At 39.6% G+C, this 15,285-nt stretch overlaps 1 long non-coding RNA gene and 1 pseudogene across 3 annotated transcripts in view; both read left to right on the plus strand.

The window, feature by feature from the left end:
- LOC119821215 overlaps positions 1-14,090 on the plus strand; it is a 48,144-nt gene extending 34,054 nt beyond the window's left edge. The window contains exons 2-6 of one of the 3 annotated variants that reach the window (XR_005286591.1): positions 521-579; positions 8,501-8,582; positions 10,533-10,680; positions 11,760-11,996; positions 13,826-14,090. This is a non-coding gene — a long non-coding RNA (uncharacterized LOC119821215). The remainder of the gene's footprint in view (positions 1-520; positions 580-8,500; positions 8,583-10,532; positions 10,681-11,759; positions 11,997-13,825) is intronic. The other 2 variants (XR_005286594.1, XR_005286592.1) reach the window with 2 other exon arrangements.
- LOC119821211 lies at positions 4,825-7,203 on the plus strand (annotated as a pseudogene).
- Positions 14,091-15,285: the final 1,195 nt, after the last annotated feature.

Here is a 15,285-nt window from a genome sequence, read left to right on the forward strand (position 1 = left end):
GCCACTCTCCAGCGTCACGGTAGCTGGTCAGTTGTTAAGAGAAATGATGGTTGCAGGAAAGGCTTCCAGGAAGTCCTCAGACTTGCTAAGAAATGAAAGCGTGAATTCAGATGGTCTTCATTTCATTCACCTGCCTCCTACTTTCACCCAGAACATCCGTCTCTGAGATCTTATCTTCTCTGTAACCTGTTCTTTTCCCTGTAAGTAGGAGGAGCATCTGCTGGTTGTTAAGGTAAACATATAGGCGGTGACAAACTTCAGCATTAAATTCACTGAAATGGGCAAGGCTTAAAGGGTGACAGAAGCCCCCTTTTATGCAAGGGCACCAGTGTAGACCTACTGAATCATAAACTCAGAGTGTAGGGCCCAGGATTTGTGTTCAGACAAGCCTTTCTGGGAAATCGACTCAAGCAGAAGACTGGGAACTATGTCCCTGGGCAGATGGTGGAAACTCTACCCCCATATCAACAAAGATCTGGAAGATAACATACCAAACAGTTGCTGCATTGTGTCACTTCAGATTCATAGAAGACGCCACAGCCTCTAGTAGAGTCTTGGCTATCCACTCCAGTATCTAAGGTAATCTCTCTGGATCACATCTCCTGGTTTCCCTTTATTGTTTCCTTTGGCTCTCTTTTTGACCTCAGGCAGAGTCCCTTAGTCTCAGACTTGGCTTGGGACTCCTAACCCAAGATCTTCAATTATCTATTGCTTTGTCTGTCTCTTCTGTTTCTCCTTGAACCCCATTTCTGTTTTTACCTTTTGCTTCAAACTCCATAGCTGTGGGTCAGCTTAGCCATACCTCACACCTCACACTTCTTGGGGAAGAGTTAGAACCCCCCAGCTTCTTGTAAGTGAACTCACTGGGCTGGCTGATCAGGTGAATAGTACCCGATGAACAACACAAGAAATGCAAAAGGTTCATGGGAAGTATATCTGTGGGAAACTTTTAGCAGTCCCTTAGAAAATTAGACAGTTGTTTCATGAGCCAACATTCTATTCCTGTGTGTGTGTGTGTGTGTGTGTGTGTATACCTGATATAGTTAAAAGCATATGCTTTATAACAACTTAGAGTAGATCCTCAGGACCACACTATGCATAATATATAAAATATGGAAAAGACTTAAACTACTCAAAACACAGAAAATGGAATATTCATCTGTCAGAATATTATTTAGCCATAACAGATGGGGAAATATTGACATGTGTTACAGCATGTGTGAACCTATGCGAAAGAAAATACAAATAGGCCACATATTGAATGTTTTAATTAATTAATTAATTAATTAATGCAAAATCCAGAATAAGCAAAATCAGAGATAAAGAAAATTAGTAACTGCCAAAAGATGGAGAAAAGGAGAGACAAACTGATGAAGAGGCAAAGAATTCATTTTTGGGAGGTAATTAAAATGTTCGAGAATTAGATAATGGCCATAATTACACAGTATCATTAGTATACTGAAGCAAATACCACAAAATAATGAACTTCATGTTTTATAAAGTGTAGGGTAATTACTGCACTTGAATTCCAAACATCAGCTGGGCTCTTGCAACTACCAATCATCAATCTATGTGAAGATACCCAGGATTCTTAGTGGACAGTACATCGAGTCTTATGATCTCACTGCTGAGAGAAGAAAATGTACTTGCACCAGGCTTTTTCTTTTGTGCCACACGAATCAGCTCCCAAATCATGACATGGAGACTTGTTATTTGTTATGAATGCTGGACCTAGTTTAGGCTCATTTCTGGATAGCCCTTTTAACTTAAATTATAAGTTAAAATTATAATTATAAGGGGACTCTGAAAAATGCACAGGGATTCAGAAAAAGCTCATGTGGTTGGGGGCTGCCTGAATGCAGAACCAGCCAGTCTAGGGTCAGTAAGTCCTGACCTTAGGACTGAGCCCAGGTGTTTCTGGAGTTTGGGTGGCAGCTGGAGACTGTTTCAAAGAAGTTACTACAGGAAAATCCCAAACTCACTCAGAGGCTTGGGGAAAAAAGAAAAGAAAGCCTAGCCGGTGGGGCTGCAGCCCACAGGCAGCTCTGGTGGGAGCACCACACAGAGCTCTGGCCTGTGCCAGTGGTTAAAAAGCCACAGGCAAGCAGCTTTTTAATGAATTTATATCCCAAATATTGGCTGCCAATTGTAGCATGAATAATAAAAACCCAGAGATGGATATTGAGGTTCATCCTGAAGATCAGAAAAGAAAAGCAGCTCTTATCTGTTTGAAATCTTCAGAATGAAAGAGTGTGAGTTGCTGTCTCATCCCACCTTACATCCCCTCCTTGAGTTAGGATACTGTCAGTTGTAATTAAAGAATACATGTTTTGGAATATTGTTTTATTAGGCAAAGATGTGCTATATTTGTTTATGCTGCAGAATATTACTTTAACTGTGAAAAGGTGTGTAAATGTGTTACTTTTGTTTATGCTACATATGTTCAATGATGTAAGGATGTATGCTTCATATGTAAAGATGTGTTGCATTTGTTTCTCCTTGCCTGCCTAAGGCACCTGATTGGTCAAATAAAAAAGCTGAATGGCCAATAGCTAGGTGGAAAAGGGATAGGTGAGGCTGGCAGGTAGAGAGAATAAATAGGAGGAGGAATCTAGGCTTGAAGAAACAAAGAGAAAAAAAGAGGAAAGAATGAGGAAGTCCCCTCCCTCTCTCTCCCACTGTGGAAAATATGTAGCTGCCTTGAAATCCAGTCAGGCCTTTACTGTTCTCCTCAGCAGCAATCAGCCTCACGTATTCATCAACATCATGGGTAGATTCGGTAAGACAATTGGGAATTTTTAAAGGGATGAACTAGTTACAAGAGAGAATTTTTCCTGCATTAAAAAAATGGGAAACACCATTACAACGGAGGGATTTGGGTCTCTGTTTAATAATATGCTGGACAGTTTTAAAATGGAATGATTAAATGAGAGGACATCTAATTTTTAGATGGGATTTATGTAATGTCATTTGTAAGTATTATCAGTTTTATCTGTTTTTTAAATCACAAAAATCATTCGTTAATCTGAGTGCTAATATACAGGCCCTAGAAAAAAAACTAGTAAAAACAGATCGCAGAGATATTCCAATCTAGACAGAGGAATTTAATAGAGAGTCAATTTCAGCATTGCAGTATAAGAATAGAGTTGAACAGCCTATGATTTTCAGATAACAAAACTTAATTTTCCAGTAACCTTACAGGAATTGTCAAAAACTAGAGGCTCTGTAAGAACTGAATGGACTCCTGTGATATTGTTAGATTTAAGGAGATTCAAAGAAGCAATAGTCTCAAATGGCATGCATTCACCTTTTGTGAAGCAAATGTTAAACTCGTGCTCAGTTTGTAAGAGAATTATTCGTAAAAACTGGATAAATTTGGTTAATGGTGTTTTAGAGCCTGGTCCACAATTACAGTGGAGTGCCTGGTTCAGAGAAGAGACTAAGATTATTGAACAACAGAGTAAAGCTAGATGTAGGAAAATCTCCCAAGATCAAATTCTTGGAGAGGGAGACTATCCTACTATAGAAAAAGCAAGCTGTATATGATGACCACATCCTGGGTCTATGCCACACAGCAGCTTTGAATGCTTGGGAAAGAACTGGAGAAATAGGAAAGAAAAATTTTCTCTTTACTCTTTTTCCTCTCTCTCTCAAGCCTATATACATTTTAAAACACAGTGTGCATTGTTTAGAGGTCTTTTATGTCTATAATCTGACTTGTTGTGTATCTGAAATCCTTTTCTGATGAGGAGCACAGTAAATGGTAAGCAGAGTGGTTGCAGCAACCCTGGATGCTGGCTCAACTTCTCTTGGCCTTTCAATATGGCATAAGTACATCCACTGCTTCTGTGAGCCATGCTCACTGCCCCAGTTCCAGAGACATAGCTTGTCTGTGTTGCCATTAAGCAACTTGTAGTAGTCTACCCACAAACCCCATTTAAATGCTCTGTAGCTGGACCTCCGGAAAGAGCCAGAGACGTTGGTGCCAGTATGAACCAGGAAGCCATCTCATAAAGAAGCTGCATCTCTGCTTGCAGTCAGCAAACAGAGCCTATCTGAAAAAAGAAATACGGCTACCAAGAAACTGCGTTTGGCACCCATTTTTATGGGTCTAGAAGTCCTCTTTTTGTCCTTAAGCTTTTTAAAGTTCTTATGTGGATTCATGACCGACAGTGGGGACCATTTGTAAACTGAGGCTGCTTGTTCATTTTCCAGGTGCCCAGACCCAAATAATCACACAGAAACTATATTAATGACAACACTGTTTGGCCATAACTTAGGCATACTTCTAACTAGCTCTTACATCTTAAATTAACCCATTTCTATTAATCCATGTATCACCATGAGGCTGTGGCCTACCAGTAAGGTTCTGGCATCTGTCTCCTTCAGCAGCTACATGCAACCAAACACCACTACCTGCAGGAAGTAACTCAAAGAGTACTCAAAAGAATGAAATCTGGCACATGAATGTATTCCATTTTGTAGAATTTGGAAAACTAAAATGTACACCACACCATTGATACCTATTGAGGTTTTTGGGAAACTGCTTTGAGTTGGGAAAGGGTTGATTTGGTAATCACACATTTGCTAGAAGTTATGGTCATCATGCATATATATATATATATATATATATATATGTATATATATAGACAATGCTCCAGCATATGTCTCTAAGAAAATGAAACATTTTTTTTTTGCTTATTATAATTGCTAAGGACCAGCCGTGACAAAATTACCTCTTACCAGGGTAGGAGTGTGGGCATAGAAAAATTATATGAAGATGCATCAAAATAATAAGACAGAAAACAAAAGACAGTACCTGGAGGTTATTTTATGACTCACTCAGATCCTGAAATTATTATTTTTCCACAGCATTTATATTCAATGTAAACTGGGGGAGAAGGTAACAAAAGACTTCATTAACATGAAACAAAAGGTTAACTCATACAGTCAACTCTGAGAGATCCAATCATCAGCATTCTGTTGCCTAGGTGATGAGGTGTCCCAAGTCACATACACTGAGCCTGTACCCTAAAGACAGCCCTTCCCTAGGTGCCTTCATAGTTACAAAGGAAGGAGCAGAAGTACATTTGCATATCCTGACCACCTGCCATCAGGATGGTACCAAGCTATATTAACTTCAAAAGGGCCAGGCAATCACCTCCTGACTTAGAAGGTGCCATTAATCCTTTTAGTCCCCAAACTCTCTGACCTTCAGACAAGATGGGAATGGGCCTACCTTCTTCAGCCTCCACATATAATATAAAGCATATTACAGGTATACTACACAATCCTAAATACCAGGCAGTTATGGAAAGATCAAATCGAACTCTAAAGGATATGTTAAATAAACAAAAAAGGATGATAAATACTCCCAGAAATAGATTACATAATGCTTTATTAAGTTTGAATTTTCTAATGCTAATGAGAAAGGAATAACAGCTGTGGAAAGCCATTGAATAGTAGAAAAACTACAGAATTAAATCAGTCAATGTACTTTAAAGATATATTGACTTTAAAGATAAATATATATGAAATATTTACAATGCAATACAATGGACAAATCACTAGAATATTTCACTGACGAAAGGAGCCAGATTGGGAAAGACAACATTTTTAATGTTATTCACACAAAATTCCTGAAAAGACAAGCTATAGGTCCAGATTTTATGTTGGTAGCTGGCTAGAGTGATTGAAGAAAGTGTATCATGATTGTGGTAGTAGCCATAAAACAAAATGTTTATCAACTCACTGAAATATATGCCAAGATTCTTAATGAAAATAGATGCAAATTTTTTCAATAAAATACTTGTACACCAAATTCAGGATATTTTTAAAAAGAGCATTTACCATGAACAGATTGGCTTAATTCCAAGAATATACATGGTTAAAAATTTACAGAAATAAATAAATATAACACTTCACAAAATGGACTCAAGGACAGAAATCACATGATCCTCTTAGTAAATGAAAGAAGGCGTTTGACAAAATCCAACATCCATACATGATAAAAGTCTTAAAGAGCCTAGTAATGAAGGGCGCATATCCCAATATTATAAAGGCTATACATGACAAACTTATAGCCAACATTATGCTAAATAAATACTCTAAGTACTTCCACTAAAATAAAAAATAAGACAAGGGTGTCCATTCTTCTTCAGTACAGGCTTAAAGTCTCAGTTGGAGAAGCAAGACAACAGGGAAGACCAAGGGATGCAGTAGGGAAGGGAAGAAGTTCAGTTGTCCTTATTTTCAGATATGATTCTACACCTAAAATTTTGAATGAGAGAACAGGACATCCATATTTGGGTTGTAGCAATTGTGGTGCTGACCACACAGGAGCAAATTAAAAATGGGTGATGTTGAGAAAGGCAAGAAGACTTTTGTTCAAAAGTATGCCCAATGCCACACTGTGGAACTGGAGGGCTAGCATAAGACTGGACCAAAACTCATGGTCTGTTTGGGAGAAAGACAGGTCAGTCCTCTGGATTCTCTTACTCAGACGCCAACAATAGCAAAGGCATCAACTGGGGAAAGGATACATGATGGAGTATTGGGAGAATTTCAAAAGCGCATTCTTAATACAAAGATGAATTTTTTCTGGACTTCAGAAGAAGGGAGAAAGGGCAAACCTCATAGCTCATCTTAATGAGTAATTCCACTGCCTCACTTATTACAAAACTAATGTCTCATGACTTTGCATGTCTACTATAATTTAATTCATACACCAAAATTCAGATCACGAATGGCAAAGTGTATTTGTTACAGAGTCTTGATAAATAAAACTGACTCGTAGTAAAGTGCATATGATCTTATTTAAAATAACAATTCCAGATGCATAAATACTATACTGCTCTCCCTTTCTCAAGATAGGATTGGACTTGTTTAGTGAAGTTCTACTTTCCACAAAGATGGGCATGTCACCTCAAACCTAATGCATGTTTTTAATCATTAAATTTATATATCTGTGCATATGAATATGTTTAAACGCTGGGAGAATTCTATCACCATCTCAGAAATGAGAAGAGTCACCTGTGTTTCAGTTTGTGTTGGGCAATAGCTAAACAATAGGAAGCCGGTGTTAGATGATGTCATTTTAATTAGAATTCCCTAAGTCAAAGGATGCTGCCTTTTATCACTGTCTGTCTGTCTTTTATCATTATGGTCTATGTAAAATGTCAAATAAAAGGTGTTTGGTGCTTCTTTGTGATTGATCTGTAAGTTAAAATGCTAGCTTAACATTTGGCCAAACATTAGTTTCTAGAATATACAAAAAACTAAAAAGAAACCCAAACAAACAAGAACTCAAACTACTCGATCAAAATATGAACTTAGGAAATGAATAGACAGATGTTCAGCTTTGCTGGCCATCCTAGAAATACAAAGTAAAGCTGAACTGAGATTCCTTCTTGCCCCAGTCACTAAGAAAGAAGCAGTAGCAGATGTCGATGGAGGGGACCCCCCTTATACATTACTGGTGGAGGTAGAAATCATTAGTCCAACCACTATGTAGCTAAGTGTGGAAGTTTCAAAACCAAACCGAGCAAACAAAAACATGACAGTCCGTCTTCTACATGACCCATGCCCACTGTACCGCTTTTGGGTACTTATCTAAATAACCAGTTTTTCACAGAGACATTAATGTTTATTACACCACTTCTTATGTAATTGAACTATGGAACTACTAGGTATCCGACTACAGGGAAGTGGGTAAGGAAAACGCAGAACATTTGCACAGAGGAATTTTCATCCTTAAAAAAAAATAAAAGGCATGATGCCATGCCATTAGCAGAAAAATGTATGCTACAGATCATCATATTGAATGGTTCTAAATACTGACAGAAAAACAAATATATATATATATATATATATATATATATATATATTTCTCTCATTTGTGGCTTCTATATTTTACTGAGACACATAAAACTGAATATGTACATATGCCATAATCCTAGAAAAAACACTCTCTAGGGGGACAAAGGGGATGAATGGTAGGGTGGAGAGGTGGGAAAAAGAGAGGACTGTAGGCTTTGAGGGAAAACTTCCATACACCCTGTAGTCGGAGACCGCTTGTTCATTCCCGGCTGCCCAGACCACAAAATAATCACTCAGAAACTATATTATTTGTAATTTGTAATACTGTTTAACCAATAGCTTAAGAGTATTTCTGGCTAACTCTTATATCCTAAACTAACCCATCTCCATTAATCTGTGCGTCACCATGAGATTGTGGCCTACCGGAAAAGTTTCAGTGGGCTTCAGCGGAGGCGTCTGTCCCCAGCAGTGGCTACATGGCTTCTCACTGACTCCACCTTTTTTCTCCCAATATTCAGTTTAGTTTTCCTGACTAGCTCTATTCTGTAAACCTCTGGCTGAAACAGATTTATTAATTAACCAATAAAAGCACCACATTGGCAGAAGGGCTTCCCACACTAACACCCGATATGTACGTAGAAGTATGACCAGTGATTATCCCTCTGTCCTGTTCTCTGACTAGTTGTAGTGACTTGCTCTGAGCGCAGGCCCTTTCCTTGATGAAGTCTGGTATGGCTACTCTACTGTGTTCTTCATTTCATCAGGTACGTGTGTCTTCTCTAGAATTTCTATTGTATTCTTTCCTTACGCTTTCTGTCTCTCTGATGAAATAATTATTTTTGCATTTTTTTTTTGCCCAGCAATTCACAATCCTCTGTTTCTTTGTAGTTCCTTACTATAAAAATTACCTTGTTCGTTTGGTGGAGTCATGTGCGTTCACTTCCTATGACTCTGAACTTCCTTCCTTCCTTCCTTCCTTCCTTCCTTCCTTCCTCCCTCCCTCCCTCCCTCCTTCCTTTCTTTCTTCCTTTCTTTTTTGTTAAATTTTAAAAATATTTATCTATTTCACTTTATGTGTTTGAGTGTTTGCATACACATATGCTTGTGTACCACATGCTTGCCTGGTACCCATGAAGGTCAGAAGAGGGCATCAGATTCCTGGAACTGGAGTTACAGACACTTGTGAGCTGCCTTGTGGATGCTGGGGTTTGAACCAGGGTCCTCTGCAAGAACAACAAGTGCTCTTAATACCTGAGCCATATCTGCAGGCCTGTAATTGATTTTTTTAAAGAGTTGTTGTTTATATATGTGTATATATTTGTATGTGTCTATATATTTGTATATGATAGCACAAAGCAATGGAGCTAAGCAATCATGGACTGGAACACCTTAGCCTGCAAGCCAAAGTACGCTTTTTATAAAGTTTGTCATTTCAGGTATGTGTTAGAACAACAGAAAGCTAACATTATATAAGATTATGATACAATTTTCAATATCATTATTATCTCTTACCAAGTGTAATTATATGCTCTTTTGTTTTGAAAGTTAAAAGTGAAAGTAGCATTTTTTTTCTCTTGGGAAGGAGTAAGAGACAATACCCTTTGTTATGAGGTGGCTTAGTAGATACTCTGTCATACTCCATGGGCAAGGAGCTATTATCACAGTGTATGGCCTCAGTTCTGATTTTCAGTGGTTTTTTTTTGTTTGTTTGTTTGTTTTTTTTTTTTTTTTTTACAAAGTTTGTCTCTTTCTAGCAAAACCACTGCCCGGAAAGTAAAGGTTGCCAGTTACATCTTGACTATTCTAACTCCCAGACCATGACCATCTTGAGAAAGTCCAGGGGTAGATGAGCTTTGTCCTTTGAACTGAAAGGTGACAGCCTGGGAACACCACCGAAAACCAGAGGAGACATTCCCAGTTTTGCAGTTCAGAATCCAGCTCACTGAAGGCAGCGTTAAGTTTTCCTTTTTGAAAATGGTCAGAAAATGTACTATTTGGCTATCCTTGGACTTGTCACGGTGCTTTTTGAATAAAATCAGCAATAATTGCTGAAACCTGATCATACATAAAGCATGGGCCAGGCACTGAGAGTCCACGAACTGTAGACCTGGCTGCTCTGCTGATTACATTTCAGTAAAGTGCGACACAGACCATGGGAGGGAAATAACATCAGCAGTTTAGCTTCAAAGCGTGGGTGTTGCCACACAGCAGCAAGTGACCAGAGTAGGTAAATTATGTGTCCCAGAAGGTCCCATGGGAGTCGCGCTCCCATAGAGCAGGATTTGGTTTTGTAAGGATGATAGTGGTTTATTTATGAAGGGTAGGGGTATTGTGGGTAGCTGAGAAGGAGGGGGCAAGGAGCAGACCAAGCCTTGAAATTCCCTCGATTAGGATCTGTTAAAAGGATGCTGTTTGAGTAATTTTCTTGTATTATCTGGGTTACCCATGATCCAGCATACTGATACAAGCTTAAAAGTCTTCTCTAGCCATTACTGTGGGGGTGTTTTCCCCCTAAAACGGCTGCTGACTGACATGAGACGGGGGAAGGGAGCAGTATCACAAAACGAAAGGCTCAGAAAAAAAGTGGCGCATTCTGGGGAGCTGGACAGTGGTTGTACTTAATCTTACATTTAAACGTGGATCAGGATAAAATGAGCGTATACACCATAAAATTTACAGTCAATTTAAACAAAACAATTGTCTCGATTTTAAAGAGTTCAAGAGTAACACTTTTGAAAGGGCTATAGTACCCATGCTTCAAAGTGAGCCAAGGGAATGTGGACTTGTGCCAGCTAGACCCCACGGGTACCGAATGAAAGGTTGTTCCAGTGACCGAGATCATCTCAGAGACGGAGACAGGAGGTAATCACTGTTGGACAATGGCAGTAAATAGATTCGGAAAGAAGGGAAAAGGCCTAACATCTGGGCAATTAAATTCTTAATAACCTGTCAGTGCTCAACTGTATTGCCCGTCTGGGGGGGGGGGGGGGGAGAAAACATTGAAACCCATTTACATGAGGTGTAGATTGCATCCCCCCCACCCTTAAGCTATTAAGTTCAAAGATGCTGCCTTCCAGGAAACAAAGCCTCCCACGCAGCCTTCCTGGTTCTCCCTCCACTCTGTGCTGGCTGGGTTTTTATGCTGAACACTGGCCTCGGCATTTTGTGAAATCTTCCTCTCAACAGGACATTGATATCTGCGCAGAACAGAAAATTGTCCCCATTTCCAACCTAAAAATGGCATATTTACATAAGCTTCTCTTTCATTGAAATCTGTCTTAATCCCCAAAGATTTAATAGTTGAAATACAAACTCCATTTTTAATAAATAAAAAGTCAGGTAAACCAAACCTCACCTGGAGAATTTTAACAAATCACTTTTCTTCCTTTAAAAACATGTTGTCTTCTTTAAATGCTGTATAGTTTCACATGATCTTCGTACTTTTCCAGGATAAAATATTCAAATGAAAATGTATATGCATATGTGTATGTATATGTATATAAAGGGGTTCAGATGCTAACCTCAAATATGCTGCTTTGGCATATTGATTATTTGGGGTTAAAAGGAAGTTAAGAACTTCAAGTTCTTGATCTCAAATGCTTTAAATATAGTGTCCACTTTCTCCTTTGGTAAAGGAAAGCTACATTTCTGAAAGAAATTTCCACTAGTCCATGCCAGGAAGAAAGCTACTTTGGAGTCATCTTTTGTCAGGAGCCCCTATCTGCAGGACTGGGAAATTTTATTCATTGTCCAGTTTTTTCCTGACCCTCTGTACTTCTTCTCCACCACCACCCTGCAAAAGCCCCAAATCCATTATCCTTTCTGTAACAGGTTGGTAGGTGACAATCATCTGGCCACCTCCTTGGGTCTCGTATTTTGATGGAACTCTGAAATATATGCATCTAAGTAAAAATGTTTTCTCCTGTTCATGTTATTTTAAGGCTTGGCCCCAGGACGGACCCACAAGGGGAAAACATTCTCTCTCCATCGCTCACAGGAGCACAAGGAAGGACTGAGGTCATGAGTTCATTTAAAAGTGCAATATGACCACTTTACTCTTACTTCCCACCTGTCTCTAAATGAGAGATGGTTCTGACATTTTTTTATTTTGCTTTTGATAGCTCCGTTGAGTGGCACCTGCCCTGCTATGCCACTCCAGAGAATAAACTAAAGCACGGGTAAGTATCAGCTCTAGAGGTTGAAGGAGTCTTACAGGAGCTTAGAGGCTGCTTTTGCCCAGTCTCTCTAGCCTGGGCTTTGCGAGGGGCAACATATGCGCCTTCATCTTACGTCTGTTTCTTTTGCTGCCCCAAATTTTTGGTCACATTCTTGACCAACTTTGTATGTGGACATGTTGGTCATTTAACGAGCATTCATCTAAAACTGATAATACTTCTCCCTCCAAGGCTAATATCTTAGGGTTTCTATTGCTGTGAAGAGACGGCATGACCACAGCAACTCTTTTTTAAAATTATTTATGTACGTATATGAGTGCTCTGTCTTCTGTAGATCTGCATAACAGAAGAGGGCATCAGACTCCATTATGGATGGTTCTGAGCCACCATGTGGTTTTTGGGAATTGAACTCAGGACCTCTGGAAGACCAATCAGTGCTCTTAATCACTGAGTAACCTCTACAGCCCTACAGCAACTCTTATAAAGAAAAACATTTAATTGGGGTAACACACGGTTTCAGAGGTGTAGTTCATTATTATCACGGCAGGACATGGCAGGATGCAGGCAGACATGGTGCTGGGTCAACTTCTACATCTTGATCTACAGGCAACAGGAAGTGAACTGTGTCACTGGGTGTAGCTTGAGTATAGGAGACCTCAAAGCCCTCCTCCACAATGATACACTTCCTCCAACAAGGCCATACCTATTCCAACAAAGCCACACCTCCTAATAGTGCCACTGCCTATGGGGGTCATTTTCTTTCAGACCGCCACAGCAGAGGAAACCAACGTAACAGTAACAACAATATTTTCAAGATTTGTAGGCACATCATAATCAGTAGATTGTCAACCACATTCTTTACCAAACCACCAGAATGGCTCCTACAAGTCTCCAGCCTTTGCCATAAGCTTGAAGCAGGCTGCCCCAAACCCATCCTACTTTTATGGTGTATTCTTTGAGTCATTCTTGTGGTCACCTTGGTTTCCATTGCCTACAGGTCTGACCAATAAACTCTGTTCCAACAGTCAAAACAACCCCCTGCCCCACTCCACACCCAAATGGCAGCAGCCGGTTTACTGACAAGGCTGCATATGGCTAATCATGAGACAGTGATCAACTCGACCACAATCTCATCAAAAGCTGCTTGCCAATGTATGCTTCTTGCCACTTGCTTTGTCCCTGTGTTATCTGGAAGCTCTTGTCAACCCAAAGTCAGGGCTGAGGATGCTGGTCCCTAGTTCCTCCCCTGTATGGCCATGATAGACGTTTATGATGGACAACCCCCTTTTCTCCTACTCCTTTCTGCCTTTTTTTTTTTTTTGTCAGTTGGGACAAGTGGCTAAATCTGGTTAACAATTGACCTACAAAGTCAGCCTGTACCCACAATTCTGGATACAAGCCTGTGACTAATACAATTTTTTCTCCCATGCTGTGGAAGAATTTATTTTGTGTCCTGAATAGGGCAGTTGAGAGTTGCCACCGAGTCCCAGTTAGTGAAGTGTTAACTGCTGGAACTCGGGTCTGTTGCATAGGATCTCGCTGTAAAAGCAGCAAAGGCAAAACCTCCCTTCACATGCATTTGTCACGTGTTTCTCTATTTACTCCAGCCCCAGTTCACTTTTGGGTATACTGGAGAAATCATTTCATTTTTTACAGAACAAACAAGAAATCTATGTCAAAATTCATTGTCATTAGCTGTAGAATTTATAAGAAGAAAATGCAAAAATGCCAGATAATTTCAAAGGTTTCTTTCCATTTTAAAAGCCCTACTATGGGTTGTAATTTTATTTAGTTACTCTTATATTATAACTGACACTTAATTTCTTTTTCAGCAGGTCTCTAGCTCAGAATGGCTTTGAATTTGCGGTGTAGCTGAGGATGACCTTGAACTAATCATCCTCTGCCTCCCTCTCCCAGTGCTAGTGACTCCAACTGCGCTTTTCTGTATAATCTTCTCTATACAAGGGTGCTTTATCTCTCCAGCTCTTCCACATCTGCATTCTACCTAATGGGATGGCCTTTCCTATTCAAGATAATCAAGACTGTTTGTTAATCAACGTAACTGACAATATCAAAACCAATACAATTCTAAAATAACCTCTGTTTTTCTTTGAGGTTCATTATTAGAAGCTGTGGAGTGAAGAATATATAAAGGATTCAAATGTGAATGTTAGACTTTGCATTTCAAGAAGAAATTCAACCTGTATCAGACTAATGAAAGGGTCTAGTATGGACTAGCACCTTCCTACGCTAAGGTTCTAGCATGGACTAGTACCTTCCTACTGTAAGGTCTAGCATGGACTATCACCTTCCTACTGTAAGGTCTAGCATGGACTAGCACCTTCCTACTATAAGGGTCCAGCATAGACTAGCACCTTCCTACTGTAAGGGTCTAGCACAGACTAGCACCTTTCTACTGTAGGGTCTAGCATGGACTAGCACCTCCCTACTGTAAGGTCTAGCATGGACTAGCATCTCCCTACTGTAAGGTCTAGCATGGACTAGCACCTCCCTACTGTTCCAGTTTCATCTTAAGCCCTTAAACTGAAGTTCCCAGAAACAAAAGATACACCTGTGCTATAGATTTTATAAGACTGAACTGACTGGCTGACTAATAAGCACTTCCTGATTATGGAAAGTTGGAATGTTACAGACCTAAACCCAAATTATCCAATGCTATCTTTATCGCCATGTATCATTCAAATGGGTCTGATCTCACATTCTCAGGACTATCATATAGGGTGTAGTAACTTAGTAGACCATATCCATCATCCCGGAAGCTAAACATGTCATCAGATAGCATCTGAAAACTAGAGCAGAGATTTCCTGGCTTTGCTGTAGCATGCTTTCCCGGGGTTTCCATCACTATGTTGAAAGTGTCTTTCATTCTCTAAGTATAAAACGTTCACAAACCTGTACATTAGAACATGGTGCTTGGGATAACCCAAGTTTGTGCTCCTAGGCGAGCATCTTAAAATTTGACTCCAGAATAAATTCTTTTTTCTTCAAAGAATCTTTCTCCAGACAGCCACAGTGGGAGCTATGTGTATGTGTGCCAGCCCCTTTATGTGTCTCCCTGTTCGGTCCAGGCCTACTGGCCTTTTCTTCAGCAGAGGATGGAATCCACATCCCAGACTCCAGGGTCAGGGTTTTTACTTCTCTCTTTTCCCTGCTGAGAGCAGGCAGAGTCCTGCTCCAAGTTACACATATTTGTGTAAAACAGTGATTTTTTTCCAAGTATGCTTTGTTCTGAGAGATTACATTTTACAAGTAGCTTTGGCTCCATATTGAA

This window comes from Arvicola amphibius, chromosome 1, assembly GCF_903992535.2.
Source record: "Arvicola amphibius chromosome 1, mArvAmp1.2, whole genome shotgun sequence".
NCBI classification, from domain to species: domain Eukaryota; kingdom Metazoa; phylum Chordata; class Mammalia; order Rodentia; family Cricetidae; genus Arvicola; species Arvicola amphibius.